General features: G+C 42.6%; 1 long non-coding RNA gene across 1 annotated transcript; it reads right to left on the bottom strand.

Annotated features, from left to right (window-relative positions):
* Positions 1-11,920: 11,920 nt before the first annotated feature.
* Positions 11,921-17,290, bottom strand: LOC144303289 (uncharacterized). The gene is made up of 3 exons (XR_013370350.1): positions 17,155-17,290; positions 15,143-15,270; positions 11,921-14,395 (listed from the first exon to the last, which is right to left on the bottom strand). It is a non-coding gene; the product is annotated as an uncharacterized LOC144303289 (long non-coding RNA).
* Between the last annotated feature and the right edge of the window lie 446 nt (positions 17,291-17,736).

Genomic DNA, 17,736 nt, shown 5'->3' with positions numbered 1-17,736 from the left:
TTCGTGGGAAGATGATGACCTCTGCTTTTAAGATTATCACAGGCCAGGAGTGCCGGGGGAGTAGCTCAGTGGTTGAGAGTCTGCCTTCAGCTCAGGGCGTGATCCCGGGGTCCAGGGATCGAGTCCTGCATTAGGCTCCCCATGGAGAACCTGCTTCTCCCTCTGCCTATGTCTCTGCCTCTCTCATGAATGAATGAATAAATAAATAAATCTTAAAAAAAATAAAAGATTATCGCAGGCCAACTGGGTGAAGGGTCTCCCCTTGCTCAGAGACTGGAGCCCCACCAAGCAAGATTTCACCTCCAACAGTTGTCTGTATCTGGGATTCACCTGGTCCTCGCCACAGGCCGGTGCACCAGGAAAGAGAAGTCACATTTTCCCCAGTTTGCAGGTGAGAAAACTAGGCCTCCCACTGGTGAGGGGGACTACTGGCAAGGTGCCCACTCCTGCTTGAGTGGTTTCTTTGTTTTTGAGTGGGAGGAGGAGAGGGGCTATGGAACAGGTCCAAATCCTGGCCATGCCCCATTCTGACTTGCAGGATTGGGGGCAAGTTGCCTACCCTGCCAAAACCTGCTCTTCCTCATTTATGAAGTGGGACGGTAATGCCAACCTTTTGTCTTCTTGACTTCAACCTACCAGGAATCCCTCAGGGCTCAGGTCTCTTCTCAAAACAATTACCTCTCCCCACCCCCTACCCCAGTTTTTTCGGTCATGCCTATTATTTTAAAAATCCATACTTTGATGTAGTCTAGCTTGAAAGACTCTTCCTAGCTTTGGATCTATATTTGCAACTGCTAATCCAACTTCCACACTTGAACCTTGCAGGCATCTCAAACTCAGATGTCAACAATGGAATCTTATTCTCTTCCGCAACCCACTGTTGACTATTCTGGGTACCTTATATGAGTGGCATTCTATAACATTTTCTCTTTGTGACTGGCTTATTTCACTTACCGTAATGTCCTCAAGAGTCACCCATGTTGTAGCATGTGTCAGCATTTCCTTCTTTTTTTAAGACTGAATAATATTCCGTGTAAATGCCACATTTTGTTTATTCATTCATCTGTCAGTGGACCCTTGGATTACTTCTGTCTCTTGGCTATTGTGAATAATGCTGCTGTGAACATGGGTGTACAAATAACTCCTCGAGATCCTGCTTTCAATTCTTTTGGGTATAGATCTACAAATGGAATTGCTGAATCATATGATAGTTCTATTTTTAATTTTTTGAGGAAATGTCATACTGTTTTCCATAGCAACTACCACAAATAGTGCACAAAGGTTCCATTTTCTCCATATCCTCACCAACACTTATTATTTTCTGGGTTTTTGTTTTGTTTCGTTTTGATAGTAGCCATCCTGATAGGTGTGAAGTGGTATCTCACTGTGACTTATTGAAAAGACTATTATTTCTCTACCACATTGCCTTTGAGCCCTGGTAAAAAATTAGTTGTCCGTATATCTGTAGGTTTATCTCTGAATCCTATTCTGTTTCAGTGATTGATCTGTCTCTCTTTATATAAATACCAAATTGTTTTGATTGCTGTAGCTTTGTAATAGTTTTTTTTTTTTTTAAGATTTTATTTATTCATGAGAGGGAGAAGGAGAGAGAGAGGCAGAGACACAGGCAGAGGGAGAAACAGGCTCCATGCAGGAAGCCCGATGTGGGACTCGATCCCAGGTCTCCAGGATCACACCCTGGACTGAAGGTGGCACTAAACCGCTGAACCACCAGGGCTGCCTGCTTTGTAATAATTTTTGAAACCAGATAGTGTGAGCCATTCAACTTTGTTCTGTTTCGGATTTGTTTTGATCATTCTCATTCCTTTAGAACCAGCTTGTTAATTTCTTTAAAATTCCTATCTAGGATGTTTTTGGGATAGTTTTGAATCTGTAGGTCAATTTGAGGACAGTTGACTTCTTAACAATATCGAAGTTTCTGATCCATGAACTAGAATATTTTTTAATTTGTTTAGGTCTTCTTTAGTTTATCTCAGCAATATTTTATAGCTTTCAGTGTATGGGCCTTTTACATAATTTTTCCAGATTTATCTCTATTTCATTTTTGGATGCTGTTGTAAACGGTACTGATTTTTAATTGCAATTTCTACTGTGGTCAGAAAAGATACTTTGCATGATTTCAGTCTTCTTTAATTTGTTCAGACTTGGTTTGTGGCCTAACATGTGACCTCTTCTGGAGAATGTTCCATGTATGCTTGAAAAGAATATATATTCTGTTACTGTTGGGTTGAAAGTTCTGGATATTTCTTTTGTCCATTTGGTCTATGTTGTCCCTTAAGTCCACTGTTTCTTTGTTGGAACTCTGTGGTTGATTTCTCTGTTATTGAAAGCGGAGCACAGAAGTCTCCTACTATTATTGTTTTTTAGTTCCACTTCAGTTCTATCGGTGTTTGTTTTATATATTTTTTTTATATATTTAGGTGATCTGATTTATGTGCGGATGTACTTACAATTTTATCTTACTGGTAGATTGACCTTTTATCATTATATAATATCCTTCTTTGTCTCTTGTGGCACTTTTTCACTTAAAATCTTCATGTCTGATAACTGCAATCCCTGATTGTGGCTAATCTATAGAGACAAAATTGATTTTTGTATATTGATCTTGTATCCTGCAACCATTTGTAGATTCCATTGGATTTTTCACATAGATGAATTTGCCGTTCTCCATTAACTTATCTTGGATAGGAGGTTGGTCTAAATGATCTCACATGCCATTACTTGAACCTAAAGATCCAAGCAATGCTTTTCTGTGTGGAGAGAAGCTTAGTCCTGTGGTGCAATCTGTGTTTGATCCAACAGCTCAGTCCATCTTGCGCCCACACATGTAGGCCATGGCGATCTTCACGCTTCCCACCTTAGGAGTCTTGGCACCTTGGTTCCTGGAGAGCTTAGTGCCAATTTGCAGAGGTATATGTTTCACTGTGCAATATGTTTTCCAGACTTTGTATAAATGTCAGATGTTATCAATCTTAGCACTTCTCTCTGTGGCCAACCCAGCACGTCACCATCTAGAGCTGGTGAAGTTTTTGTTTCCCATGCGCTGAGTCTGTAATACCACATCACTCTCGTCTGAAGGTGACTGAGCTTTAGTAAACATCTATTGTGGGCACTCTGCCTCTTTTTTTCTCTGTTCTCTGGTTCCTTCCATATTCACCTCTTAACTCTCCCCCACGGTCTCTCTCTGACTTACTAAAGCCTTTTCATACCTTTTCACTCTTGTGTGCTAGAAGGTTGAGAGCCAACCCTTAAGAAGAGTGTAGAACCTCTTGGCTTTCATTTCTGAATAGACTTCACTTCTGGCTCTGTTTATGTTCCCACCCTTATTTTCCCTTTGCCTCATCTTGCCTGTTTGTTTCCTCTTCACACATTTAGCCGTATGTCTTCCCTGCTGCCCAAAAGAGTCCTGTTCTGACAGCCCCTATTTCCTGGCCTTATAATCCCTCTCCAGAGTCTGGGCTGTCCCTCACATATGGCCCCTTTAGAATATACCACCCTGAGTTATTAGACATAGGAGTATCGATGAAGAATGGGAAGGAAATGAATCAGACTAAGGTGTATGGTAAATGCAAGTTAAAAACAAAAACAAACAAAGGTGCCTGGGTGGCTGAGTCAGTTAAGTGTGTGACTCTTGATTTCAGCTCAGGTCACGATCTCAGGGTTGTGAGGTTGAGCCCCTTGTAGGGCTCTGCACTGGGTGTGGAGTCTGCTTAAGATTCTCCCTCTTCTTCTCCGCCTGCCCCTATAGCTTTTGTCCTCTTTGCATTTTGAATTAATTGCTCGCCTCTTCCTCCTTTACTCTCTCTCTTTCTCTAAAACAAAAACAAAACAAAACAAAAAAACACAACAAATTAAAAGCCAACTAAGAATACGTATTTATCACAAATGTGGTAGAGAAGGAGTTAATAGCCTCATTCTTTAAAGAGTTTCTACTTCGATAAGAAGAACACTGAAACATTAATACAGGAAAGTAGGTAGATACTGTGAACAGTTCACAGATAAGAAAATAAAAGCGCCTCACAAATATATGGGAACACATTCAGCTTTACCAGTAATCACAGAAATGCAAATCACGATAATAAAATGCTATTTGCCCCCTGCTGCATCATGCAAGGTTAAGACTCAGGCATCACCCAAGGCTGGTGAGGGTGTGGGGAGAAAAGCATGGCTTCCAATGTTCAAGAAAGCAATTTGGCAATGGGCTTAAAAAGCTTTAAAATATTCATATTCTTTACTCAGTAATTCCTTTTCTGGGAATCTTCTAGAGAAATAATCAGAAATGCAGACAAAGATGTATGGGCACAGATGCTAATCGCTATGTTATTTATTATTGCCAAAGCAACCTAAACGCCCAATACTGTAGAAACAGTATGAATTGTATGAATTATATAGCACACCCACACAATGTTATACCAAGCAACTAGTTAAAGATTATATTGGCTAGGGTGTTTTCATGATAGGGGACATGTTTTTTCATGTAAACTTAAAAAAAAAAACAAACCTCAAATTGTATACTCAAGATGATCTCAACTATATAACCTTTGCTTCTTGCAAAGGCTTTTTTTCTTTTTTCTTTTTTTTAATTTTTATTTATTTATGATAGTCAGAGAGAGAGAGAGAGGCAGAGACATAGGCAGAGGGAGAAGCAGGCTCCATGCACCGAGAGCCCGACGTGGGATTCGATCCCAGGTCTCCAGGATCGCGCCCTGGGCCAAAGGCAGGCGCCAAACCACTGCGCCACCCAGGGATCCCGCAAAGGCTTTTTTTCTTAAAAGGCCCTAAGATAATGAAAAAAACATTGATAGATTCCAGTAGAATAGATAGAGACTAAGACTGGCCACTTCCACACTCAGCACTGTGCCCTATTTATTCAAGATTTTTAAAGAATAAAATTACTGTACATGTCTATAAATAAGGTGTATAATCCTTTGAGAGCCCTGTCCTTCATCTTACACTTCTGATTCCTCACCTCCAGTTCTTGGATTGTATAGATGCTCAGTAAATAGAATGATGAACACATGAGTTTATGGGAAAAGCCTCTGCCTTCAGTGATTGTTGAATGGGAATGAAAGGGGTCATTTTTGCTCATTTCACTCAAATATTTTGCTCTTAGATTTACTTTTAGAATAAATTTCTCCACTCCCCTATTCCGACACGCCTTTACCTGCCAGGCAGCAGGCTTTGAAAGAAAGCTGTTCTTTAGGGAAGAGGGTTCAGTGACTCCACTTATACTTCCAAAGAATCGTCAGGTCCACCACATCCCCCCGAAGCCTCTGCTTAGGCATGTCAGGAGTTTCTTTTTAAATTTTATTTGAAAACAGCACTCCAAGCCAGCCCATAAAAAGAAGTAGGAGGAGAGGAGGCGAAGAAACAAAATCCAACCAAACTTTCAATGTGAAAGCCTAAGCCCAGTTTTCCTTATTGGAATGCTGAGGCAAACATAATCAAATATGGTGCCATTTCAGAGAGCTCATTAGTGCCTCTGAGAAGCCCCAAGGAAAATTTGAGAGAATCAGAGGTTTGGGGGAAATGCATGATTCATAGCAAAAGTATCTACCATTTTCTGGCCAAAGAACGATTCTTAAATGTCATGACATAATCTTCAAGTCATACCTTAGTCTGACATTTTTCAGGACCCAGCAGATACTAACAGACACTCTTTGGGGGCCTTTAAAACATGTTTATGCTTGATCTGGGACTGCTTCCAGTGTGTCTTTCTCTCTTCTTTTATAAAATCTGAAGACAGGGTTGGAATAAATAGGAGGAATCAACTGGACCCATCCACTATATAGCATAATGTCAGGTATGACTTCTCCATGAGTTCTCTCCTAACCCGCAGCCAAACTACTTACACCTTGTGCGGAGCTCCCGTGCACCCTGCACGAGCACTGGTTACAGCTTTTATCAGAGTGCATTATAATAATTTGTTTCTGTGTCTTTCTCCTGGATTGTGGGTTCCTGAGAGCCAACATCATGTCTTACTCAGGCTTACATTCCACCCTTTCTCCTAGCAGAGGTCCTGGCAAATAGTAGGCATTCCACTGATGTTTGTTCAATGCATAAAGAAGGGCACACTTTCTACAGGCACTAACGTGGGGGATACACAGACAGCTGGGGTGCCTTAGGTAAGATAAAGATCTTTATCACTACTTATATTCTTCTGCAATTAATTATGAAAGAGATGGAACTAATAGTGAAATGTATTGTTTTCATTTTCTGTATTTATTGTCTCTGACCAGATGTATAGAGGCCGGGTGCTTCCAGCTTGTTTTTGCATGTTGCCTGATTGTCCCATTTCATGTGGTTTACTCTGGTTAATGATGGAAAGCTGTACTCCTCTGCTCTTTGCCCCACAGGGGACAAGAATTTCTTGCTTAAACCTCAGACTTGCCTGACCTGCTGCTTGTATTACAGGAAAGTATAGTCGGCTGGGAAGGCTGAGATCATTTCCTGAGCCTTTTTTTCTTTCTTAGTATCTCTTATTTATTGGACAACTCAAGGGGACCACTTGACAGTGGAGTTGGTACATTGAAGAACAAAACATATTTTGATTTCAAAGTCCTAAGCTATATCTTGCAAAAAACTGAGCAACGGTCCCAATTTGCTGTTGGTATTTCCAGTTAGTGTCAGTATGGTGAACAGGTGAAGGGTAGAGTTTTCAGCTTCGTGGAACTGATGCCCAGAAAACTTCCCCAATTTTCTTTCCAACTTTGCTCACATGTACTCAGGTGGTGTGAAAGGCAAATAAGCACAGAAACTATCAGGGATGATCTTCAAGATACTTGACAACATTTTTGCCAGAGTCTTCCTGGCATAGGGGGTACCCTGGAGCCAGGGCAAGGAAGGGGAGTCATGGGGAGGACAGGGACTTGAGTTGGCAGGTACATACCAACTGTTACAAAACTAGTTCAAACTGGGTGTTATTCTATATGTTGGCAAATTGAACACCAATAAAAAACAAATTTATATATATAAAAAAAAAAACTAGTCCAAGATTTATATAACTCAGATGAGGGTTGGGTGTGTCCAGCAGGATATCTGCCCTGAAGTAAGAAAGAACTGGGGCCTTTGACACCTCCACCATCTCCTCTCTGACAGGGGTTGCCAACCTGTCCGCATAGTAGAATGCTCAGAGCATCTTTTAAAAATGCCAAAGCCAAGGCTACAATCTCTGGGGTGGGACCCAGTGTCTTTGAAAGTCCCCAGGTGACTCCAGTGTGCACACAAGTTGAGAACCCTGCTCTACGGCGTTAAATTATCTTGTGTTTGGGGCATCAGCTTCCTTCTTAGTAAAGGGTGGACAGCAGCGTTGGGAAAATCAAATAAATAACATGCAATGCCTGACATGTAGTAGGTGCTCATTATCTATTTTCCTTCTTTTGTCCCTCTGGAATTATTTTCTTTTGTCGCTTGTTCTGAAATGTCACCATTTGGATAAACATTGCCCCTCTTTGAAATGGAAAGATCCCCAGGTGGGTTTAGGGCTATTAGTCATTTATATCTTAGGGCAGGTTATTTAAGATGATGCCTCTTCCAAACCAGCTGATGGGAGGTAAACGGAAGAGGGTGGGATTTCAACTATAGGAGTTGGATGAGCCAGAGAAGTCATGATGAGTCCCCTGTGTTTATGATGTCACTGAAGAGTGGCAGCTGCTTCAGCTTCCTGTTGAGAACATAACCTCAAACTCGTAGCTGCCTTGTTTTTGTCTAGAACCCCACTGAAAGAAAATATTTATGAAGGGTGCCCTGAAGGATGTGCTGTTCACCGTTTCCCCTGAGCTAGGCATCCTCAAATCGGTATTCAGGTCTCACAGACCCTGACAGGTCTGTGACTGGGGTTCAGGGGGTCTGGGAACTGGAATCCTAGGCAGCGTTTTGTGTGTTAGTGCAAGATGTCTGTTTTCTCTCAGGGAGACATTCCATAGTGTTTTCTTCCAGTTCTCGAAGGGAATCTCAACACCTCAACCACCCCTCAATTTAAGAATTATTTGTTTAACATTGTCCTGAATGCAGCTGCCCCTCTGGGCGGGCCCTTGCGAAATGGGCCTCTGTAGAGTTATTTGCTGAATTGCTCCTTGGTGTGATGTGGAAACTTATATTGAGGAGCCACTAAAGAAATAACCCTTGGAACTCTTGTTGATTTGTGGATTACATTACACTGTGTGCATTCCTGAAGGAGCTATGAGAGAACCTTCTTGCAACATACCCGGTAGTTGTTTTAATCTTATGGACACTTCCTTCTCATTTTTGAGTTCCAGAAACCTTTAGAGCATGAGGAAAGTTAGAAATAATTTTTCCCTGGTGAAATGAGTAATGTTGAAGAGGTGTGGGAGGCAGAAACACGTACAGAGAGAGGCACCTCTGCCCTCGGTGAACTTGGGCGTAAGAAGCCTGTGAACTTCACATCTTTGGAGGCGTGTCTTCGTTCTAGCACTAGAACTGCTTGTCACTGAAGCCACAACACTAGGCATGCAGTAGGTGCTAAATAAATGTTTTGTTGAACGAGTGCTGTGTTCCCAGAGTTCCTGAAGCCCTGTTTCCTGTCAGAGCAAGAAGAACCCTTGGCCTACCTTTGTGTTTCTTTGTTCTTGAGGCAGGCCACTTGGGGTCTGCCCAGAGATACCTGAAGAGAAAGCTCTTCTACTTTTCACATCATGACTCTTCTCTCCTCTCTCTTTCCCTGGGGTTCAGGCCTGGATGGGGGTGGGGGGGTGGGGGCTGAGTGGCAGCCTTCCTGCCTTTAGCAGAAGCCTATTCTTCCATCCAAACCCTTATTTTCTCTTCCTGGAAGCCTTGTTTCTTCTCTAGCAAACCCAGCTAAGCCAGAGGCCTCAGTCTCCTCCTGGGGGGTCAGATTCAGCTTTCAGCCCTGCCTTGGCCTGCCAGCTGCCAGACTTGGGGCACATTGTTTACCTTCTCCAAACATAATAATAGGGTCCTTATGAGAACCCCATTAGGTAGAGTGACCCAGGCAAAAACCAAACAAAATCCACCACAGAGGGGAGGCCAACTATCATTTGGACTAGGTCTTTGTTGAAGGTTTCTGGACATTGAGGAAGGAGGCTACATGGCCCTAGGCACAGTAAAACTGTCTTAAATTTCTCTAGAGTCATTTCTCTGTCTTTACCCAAGTTCCATCCTCACAGCAGCTTTTCCCTGTCTCCTGTGTCATGCAGCATCTGGGAATCATCTTCTCTCAGAGCTCCATGCTCCTTTTTTTTTTTTTTTTTTCTGTAGAAAGAGTTCTCTTTCCACCACCAGCCTCTGCATTGTGCCATTTCTTTGACAAGCAAAAGGCTCTTCCTCAAGATCCATTCTCTACAGAGAAATTACATACGCTCTTGTTTTAATGTATTTTGTTCCTGTCGTAGAATAAAGCATCAAAAATCCTAAAGCAGATATATCCCTTCAACATAGTGTTTTGGTTTTGCTTATTTGTGGTTCTCAACCTTGGTTAAGAATTATCTGGAGCATTTTAAAAAACAATCCCAGTGCCCCAGGCCGATTGAATCAGACTTCCCCAGACTGCAGGATTTTTTTATGGATAGCCAGGGTTGAAAACCACGGCTATAGGCCCTTGCTCCTTAAAATGTGGTCCATAGCAGCTTGGGCAGCAGATGAGAGCTAGTTAGAAACCCAGAGTCTCAGACTCCTTCCTCAAATCTGCGTTTTGACCAGATTCTCAGGTAATCAGTATGCACGTTTGAGAAGCATTGCTTTAGGCCTTATGCTCTAGGTGAAGTGAGAGTGCGCGGCTGTGGATGAGGATACTTCCTTGGAGCTCTTACCACCAGGGCCAAGGGATGGCTGTAGGACAAACCCCCTGAGATTCTCAGGCAGAAGGTCTGAGGAGGAGCCACACATCTGTATGTTCACCAGGCTCCTAGGGAATCCGCTTACCAGCCAGCCGTGTGGGTCCCCTGCCCAAGAGAGATGCTTCTCAACTTTGGCTGCACATTAAAATCTTTTGGAGGACTTAAAAAAAAAAAATCCCTCTGCTCAAGCCCAAACCAGTGGAGTCAGAATCTGTGGAGCTGAGAGCCTGGTATCAGTAGCTTAAAAATCTAGTCAGATAACTTCAATGGGCAAGCAATCCTGAGAACCTCTGCTTGGGCTTTCTGACCCTTATCAAACCTGTCTGAGAATAAAAATATTATCTGTACAGGGCACTCCCAGAAGGATTGACTTCGTGTAAAAGTCAAAACCTGAAAGCAAAGGAATGAATCAGTACCTGCTGTTGGCGGGAGAGGACTCCGTTTGGGCAGAGTGGTCAGCCTTCTCTTAGCATCTCTGCCAAAACTTCCTGTCATCTTGCAAATGTCCTATCACTTCTAGTCCTGTATTAAACTTCACATGGTCTCTCCGTTTAGAAATCTCTGTGTTGGGTGAAATGGCTTTCAGTTGAATCTGTTCTCCTGTCTGGCCTCGCCTGAATGTGTTTGGCAGCAAAACCTCAGGCGAAGGGAAAGGAAGGATGCTGGGAGGCAGCAATCCATTGTCTCAAGGCGGCCCTACTTTTCTTGCTTGCTTTTGTATTGGGCTTGAATCCCAGGGCTGCCCATTCTTCCTTTCTCTCTGTCTGTCTGTCTGTCTGTCTCTCTTTTTCTCTCTCTCCCCTCATCCTTCCTCTTCCATTTATCTCCCTGAGGAATGAGCTGATGAGTCTGCCTTTCAGGGCCGAATTCTCAGAGAAGGATAAGCTGGGCTCCCATCAGGGCCAGGGATTCTTGCAGAGTCCCCGTCTTCATTTACTGCCACATGACCGCCAGAGGTGGTAGGGAGTCTTGAAATCTTAACTGGAAGGAGCTCAATGCTAGGAATGTGTGCTGACTACATTCTCTCAGAACATTTCCAGGAATGAAGACGCAGGACAAGGAAGCCAGAAGAGTGAGTCAACCAGAATATAATCTTCCATGTTTTTTTTTAATTTTTATTTTTAGACAATATTATTCGTGGTGAATTCACTTTATTTTTATTTATTTACTTTTTTTAAAAAAGATTTTATCTATTTATTCATGAGACTCAGAGAGAGAGAGAGGCAGAGACACAGGCAGAGGGAGAAGCAGGCTCCATGCAGCCCTTTGTCGAGCCCGACAAAGGACTCGATCCCGGGGCCCTAGGATCAGGCCCTGGGCTGAAGGTGGCACTAAACTGCTGAGCCACCCGGGCTGCCCTAATCTTCCAAGTTAGTTGACCTTTCAGAATTAATATTTTTTTACAGTTTTACTAAGATATAATTGATATCTGATTAATCGTACGTATTTTCAATGTACACTTGATAAGATTTGACATGTGTGCACCTGTAAAACAATAACTACAATTAGGGTATTGAAAATATTTTGTTTTTCTTTTTCCTGAATAAATTAAAACAAATTTCTAACATGCTACTAAAGAAAGTGTGTATGTATGTGTATATATATGAGTTCAGCTGCTTTGGATTATGGTAAATGTATCTAAAAAATATCAGGTGGAAAAGATCTTTTGAACTTCAAAAAAGATTATTAATTATAAATTATATATTTTACATTCTTTTCAAATCATTTCCACATTAACTCAAAGGTGTCTTTCATTATAATTATATCATTTTATAGCTTACAAAAGTTTTGGCATATATTACTGTATTTCTTCTGGTGTGATCTTATTCTCACTGAAGCCTTTAGTGTTAATTATCATCATTTCTATTTTGAAACTAAAGGAAATAAAAGGACTTCTTGGTTAGGGCCACATGATTAGTACCGCCAACGATTTTCGGTAACTGATTCCTAGCTCCATGTTCTCTGTAGCATACCATGTAATCATTTATGGGTAAGAAAGAAAGGTGTAAAAAACTCAAACAATTTTGAAGAAATCTTCAAACAGCCTTGACATTTATTTTTTAAATGAAGATTTATTTCACCCCAGTACACCGTCATTTTTGCACCAAATGTGACTAAATGAACTTCGGCATTAATGAATTCTCTTAGAACCTTGTGTTACTTTTGATGCATTGCCAATGAGTCTAGAAGGTGAAAGACCCCAATAAAATCCAGACAGTTTCAATTTGCTTTATTTTTCTTAGGGGAGATTTAAGACTTTTGTACCAAACTCCTTCCTTCCTTCCTTTTTTTCTTATTGTTGAAAATAGAAGTTGTGAATAATATGGTATGACCAATCACCACCGGGTGTCTTCTTACATGCCACTGCAGTATATTCTAGTTAACCTAGAAAGCCCATTCCCTTTAGGGTAAATGAGAGGATGTCTATCTTTTGAAACGGAGGCAAACTAAGAACAGCAAAGAAAGTTCAACCCTGAGAGTAATAGGATCATAAGATTTCAAAATTGCAAGATAAGTTAATAGATCCTAATTTATAATTCTAATGAATATCCTAATAAATTAATAATCCTAATAAATTAATCCTAATCCTAATAAATTAGAAAATATAGCAAGCTGGAAAGGGCCTTTGTGATCATCTAGTCCATCCTGCTGATCTTCCAGAGCATGTCGCTGAGGTCCTGACAGAGGAGATGATCTCTCCGAAGGTGCCCAGCTGGTTAGGTAGCTGCAGAGCCAGCTTGAACACAAAAAACTTCTAACTCCTGGACATCTTCCCACTGGACCAGTGGGTCTCTGTCTTCCTTCAAGAATGGAGAACCCTTTTGAAAGGGTTTTGAAAGTCAAAACCATTTCACAGACACTCATATCACTCTTGTTTGGTAATGACTGGTTGAGAAAAGATATAAAGAGATAAAGGAACTATGAATTCATTAATAATTTTAAGTTCTTTTATATGCTTCTATCTCCTCCTACAACCAGAAAATTTAAAAAGCTGAGAGTCTCCAGGTGGAGGTGGGAATCTACTCATGCCTCTGCTTGATGATGCATTTTTACCACTGCAGCTAGACTCTACTGGTCTGGAAGTTTCACGACCCAGTAGAGAAATACTTCCAACGAGGACCATGATGTAAGCCCCGTGGAACCAGATCTGCCACCAGGTGGTTTGATAAATGTTGGGGGGTACAGGACATTGGCCAAACAGATTGGTGTTGATTATCCAGGAAGTTGCTACTATAAAGTAGGGCATAGGGAACTATAAAAGGTAGCAGAAAACTATGGCTCTCGTGTAGGCAGGTGCACCAAGTACACAGTCATTTCCTCACCTCTTCCTTGCTTGTGTTGTTTGGAGGAAGGTAATCTGCCATGACCAAAGAATCACATTTGGTCTAAGTCCGTTATGACATTTCTCTCTCTTTTTTTTGCTAGATATTTGGTTTCACAGCCTCCAACATAGCTAGGAGTGGTCATGTGATGGGGTTCTGGCCAAGAAGACAGAAGGAGCAGCCTGCTGGACGCTCCTAGAAAAGCTTTGGCTTTGCTGATTAAAAGTCAAGACGCAGCCGGTGTCTATTCCTCTCTAGTCCTCCTGCCTTGCACACGGCCAGGACGCCCACGGTGGCATCTTGTGATCAGGAGGGAGAGGGTGAGAGTGGAATGGACTTAGGTCCCCTGGATTCCTGACATCATTGCTAGACCAACATCAGAAATTGCTTTCTACATCTTGTTATATGAGAAAAACAAATCCCTGTTTATTTAAGCCACTATTCGTTGGATTTTCTATTATTTGCAGCCAAAGACTTCCTGATAGCAAAAGTTAGATTCAACTCCATTGAGCAAAAATCAAAGGTAATATGGAAGGAGGGAGGAGAAGAGCCACTAATGTTAATTACAGCCTTGGAACTAACTCTAGAATTAAGGGCATGGTATCTCTCATTTTTTTCAGGTTTATTTTCCCCTCCTTGTTAAAATATCTGAAAATTGGATAATTATACCATATCCCCCTCCATTTTCTTTTTAAATGGTAGATGTTATTAATTTAGTTATTGCTAGCCTAAGAATGCTCTGTTTTTCCTTCATATTTACTAGGTGTGTTGGTGATTGTTACATTCACCATTTGCCCTTTGTTTGCAGAAGGATAAAGAATAACCCCTAGAAAAGGTTGCAGAGGGAACATGAAAGGAATGAGTATCAGCAGCAGATTGTGGCCTTCATGCTGAGAAACCACTTTGTAAGGGGCCGCCCCACATGGCCGCTGCACACTCTGCCTATTGGACGTGAGTCTTTGGTTGTCTCCTCGCTGGGAGAGAGGAGTTCTGTGCAGCAGTGTTTGTGATTAGGATCCATTAGCTTGGTGCTGTGAAGGTAGAAAGGCAGGTGTAGATGTGCTGTCCGGGGTCTGCTGTGCTCCAAATTCTTGCGTAGCTGAAACTCTTGGCCCACAGTAGCCTCTTCTGAGACAAAGCCCTTGCTGGCCTTTGCATGGGGACAAATGGTGATTGGGCCATGGGGAGATCACCTGACTCCAGGTCAATCTATCCTCACACTGACCTTAACATGGCCTAGGATGAAAAAAAATGACCTGAATCAATATGTTTTCTTTCTGGGAAATCTGAAGTGAAGGTACAGGAAAAAAAAAAAAAAGTGCCATTTGGGAGTAGAAGAGATTGGGAGGAAGCGACTGAATCACATTAATGTCTGGGTACTGGTAGATCCAGAACAATTCTTGTTCCTGTCTTCAGGAGGCTGTGATGGTTCCTGTTCCTGGATGTGCATGTGTGATGGTTAGTTTTATGTCAACCTGGCTAGGCTATTATTTGATCAAATACTAATAAAAGTTTTGCTATGAAGACATTTTGTAGATGTGATCAACATCTACAATCTGTTGACTTTTAAATTAAGAGGATTCTTCTCAATAATGTGAGTGGTCCTCATCCAATCAGTTGAAGACATTAAAAACAAAAGCTGAAGTTTCCTGGAGAAGAAATTCTGCTCCAAGACTTCAGCATCAACTCATACCTCTACTGTCTCTATTTCTCTGGAGAATCTTGACTGATATACCGGGAGAATCGGCCTCCTTCGTCACTCAATGACATCGCTACCAAAGAGCCCTTCCCCCGACTTTCTTCCTTAAAATCAAAAGAACCAAGGACAATAAATTTCACAGTGTCTGGTATGTTTGTGAAATAGTGATTCACAGTAATGGTCATTCAGTTTATGTAAATGCCTGATGGACACGTGGATTCTCAGATTCTCAAAATACTTTCAGTCTCTGGAAATTGGGACTAGGCTGATCGGCTCTTGCTTACCTATAGGATTTCATTAGCTGCCTGGGCCCTGCACACCAGAAGAGTAGGAGGTGGATACAATGTCCAGAGAAGCAGTCCTGTTCTTCCAGGATTATTTAGTGAAACTTGCTTGACCTTGTATTGTTGACCTGTTAAGAGGATGAGCAGCCCAACCCATGGTAGAGCAGTTAGGGGACTCTACAATATGTGGGGTTCCCAAAGATACTCCCATTCTGAATTTTCCCTTTTACTCCTGCCACTTATGGGAGATGCTTTCTCTGTTGGAGACATGTCTACTGCCCTTCTCTAAACCTTAAACTCCACCCTTCACCATACTCTGCTCTGGTCTGTAATTACCTGTTCTGCTCAGATCAAGCCTTAAGTGCATAGGGCTTACTCACTGATTTTTATGTAACCATCAAATACAGAAAAAAATGATAACTGGTGGCAGGCTGGCAGGCTGAGGGCGGAGAGACAGGACAGGGCATGGGATGTTGCCCTGGCTGAGAATAAAGCACCAGGCTCCAGAATCCTTCTGGTAGAGGAACAGAAGTAGATGTTGGGGTGGGGGGAGGGGTGGGGGAATGGAGGGAGGAAGCAAGAGCCATCAGGAAAGGAGGGCCCAGGAAGACAAATTTCTTCTCTTTCATTTCCTCTTTGGGCTTCCAGGAGGCCAGAGCATAGTTTTATGCTCTATTACAATATCCAGATTGATTAGGGTAGCCTTTTTCCCCCTCATAGCTCCTATGAATATTTTTAAAAGAATATTTTATTAGTTGTTTTAAGAAACAAATGCATTGAGAGACTTGCCATTTCATAGGGGAAATAAGACAGCCTAGAATAGTGGAAAGCATCCAGATTTTAGAGTTGGACTCATTTGTATTTGAAATGACTGCTGCTGGCTGTGTGACATTGGACAAATTATTTAACCTCTCTGAACTTCTGTTTCTTCAGCTATAAAATTGTGAGAATAATAACAGCTAGAAGGAAATTTATTAGGAATTGTGGAGAATATATGCAGAGTGCTTCAAATGGTATCTGGAAGATCTGCCACCTACCAAGCGCTCTAATAATAGCCAACCTATGGTAAGTCTTTCTCGTACTCCAGGTAACGCACTAAATACATTACCTTATTCGTATAGAACCAGGTCCTCCTAGCCTCCATTCCCACTGCCACCATCTCTGTCAACCCCTTGCCCAGTGGCCTTTCTTTTTTTTTTTTTAATTTTTATTTATTTATGATAGTCACAGAGAGAGAGAGAGAGGCAGAGACATAGACAGAGGGAGAAGCAGGCTCCATGCACGGGGAGCCCAACGTGGGATTCGATTCCGGGTCTCCAGGATCGTGCCCTGGGCCAAAGGCAGGCGCTAAACTGCTGTGCCACCCAGGGATCCCCCCAGTGGCCTTTTTTTTTTTTTAATTTTTATTTATTAATGATAGTCACAGAGAGAGAAAGAGAGGCAGAGACATAGGCAGAGGGAGAAGCAGGCCCCATGCCCCGGGAGCCCGACGTGGGATTCGATCCCAGGTCTCCAGGATCGCGCCCTGGGCCAAAGGCAGGCGCCAAACCACTGTGCCACCCAGGGATCCCCCCAGTGGCCTTTCTAAAGAACCTCTGTGAGGGAAGCAGAATGAAGGCCTAGCCCCTCTCCTTAGGAACTAAGGCCTCACCTGGGATTTACAAAGGCAACCACAGGAGGCCAGGCGTGTCTAGGCAACAGAACCAGGCTTAGATGGTGATCCAGAGACAGGCACGGGGCTGGTGGGGAAGCCAGGTCATGTCTTGGGGGGTTCCACATGAATAGGTGAGGTTGTTTTATGAATCAATGCCCATGGCTGGTTGGGGTCCTCAGAAAACTCAGCATATCACCTTCACATTTCTAAGTACATGTGAAGGGACTTCTCCCTGACTTCTGGGCTTGGGAGCACTATGAGTGGACAAAGCAGAGCCGTGAAACCCTATAAAGCACAGGGTAGGGAGCACTGAGGAGAAGGACATCTGGCTCAACCCTGCAGGGCAATGTTTGGTTACCTTTGGGGGTTAGGAGAGCTCAGGCCAGAAGCACTGAATGAAGGACTAAGTTGGTTCAAACCCAGGGCCAGAACTAGCCAGGGAGGGAGAGTTGTTACCATGTTGGTCCAGAGAAGTCAGGTGCTTGGTTGCCAAGGAACATCTGTGTTGGAATTTTATACACAGGCCCAACAAAGCCAAATTCCTTAAAAGCAGCTTCTTTCTGACCAGATGGCTTCAGCATCCTTGACAGAAGGGGTGTGTGTGTGTGGAGGTGGGTGGCATTCTCAGTCTGGGCCTCCCCGTCTTTTTTTAGGATTTTGTCCCTTAGTGACTCTTCCCCAGTTAAATTGTAGCTTGTGCTTTTCTTAAGCACTTAACTAGCAAGGAGAAAGCATGGGCTTTCAGCAAGGGTCTTCTGTGTTGGAGATGAGTTAGGATCACTTAAGTGGCAGCATCCTGCGATGACTCTCTCTTCCAAATATCCATGCATATGGAGTGATGGATATATGAAATCCATAAGTAATTCCCAGGCCTAGTTTAAGCCAGAACTTTCCTTCTCTGAGCACTGACTTGTTGCCACACAGTGCTGATCCAAAATAT

This window comes from Canis aureus, chromosome 32, assembly GCF_053574225.1.
Source record: "Canis aureus isolate CA01 chromosome 32, VMU_Caureus_v.1.0, whole genome shotgun sequence".
In the NCBI taxonomy this organism is placed as follows: Eukaryota; Metazoa; Chordata; class Mammalia; order Carnivora; family Canidae; genus Canis; species Canis aureus.
The sequence above is the reverse complement of the archived record's forward strand: the minus strand, read 5'-3'. Positions and strand labels throughout refer to the sequence as shown.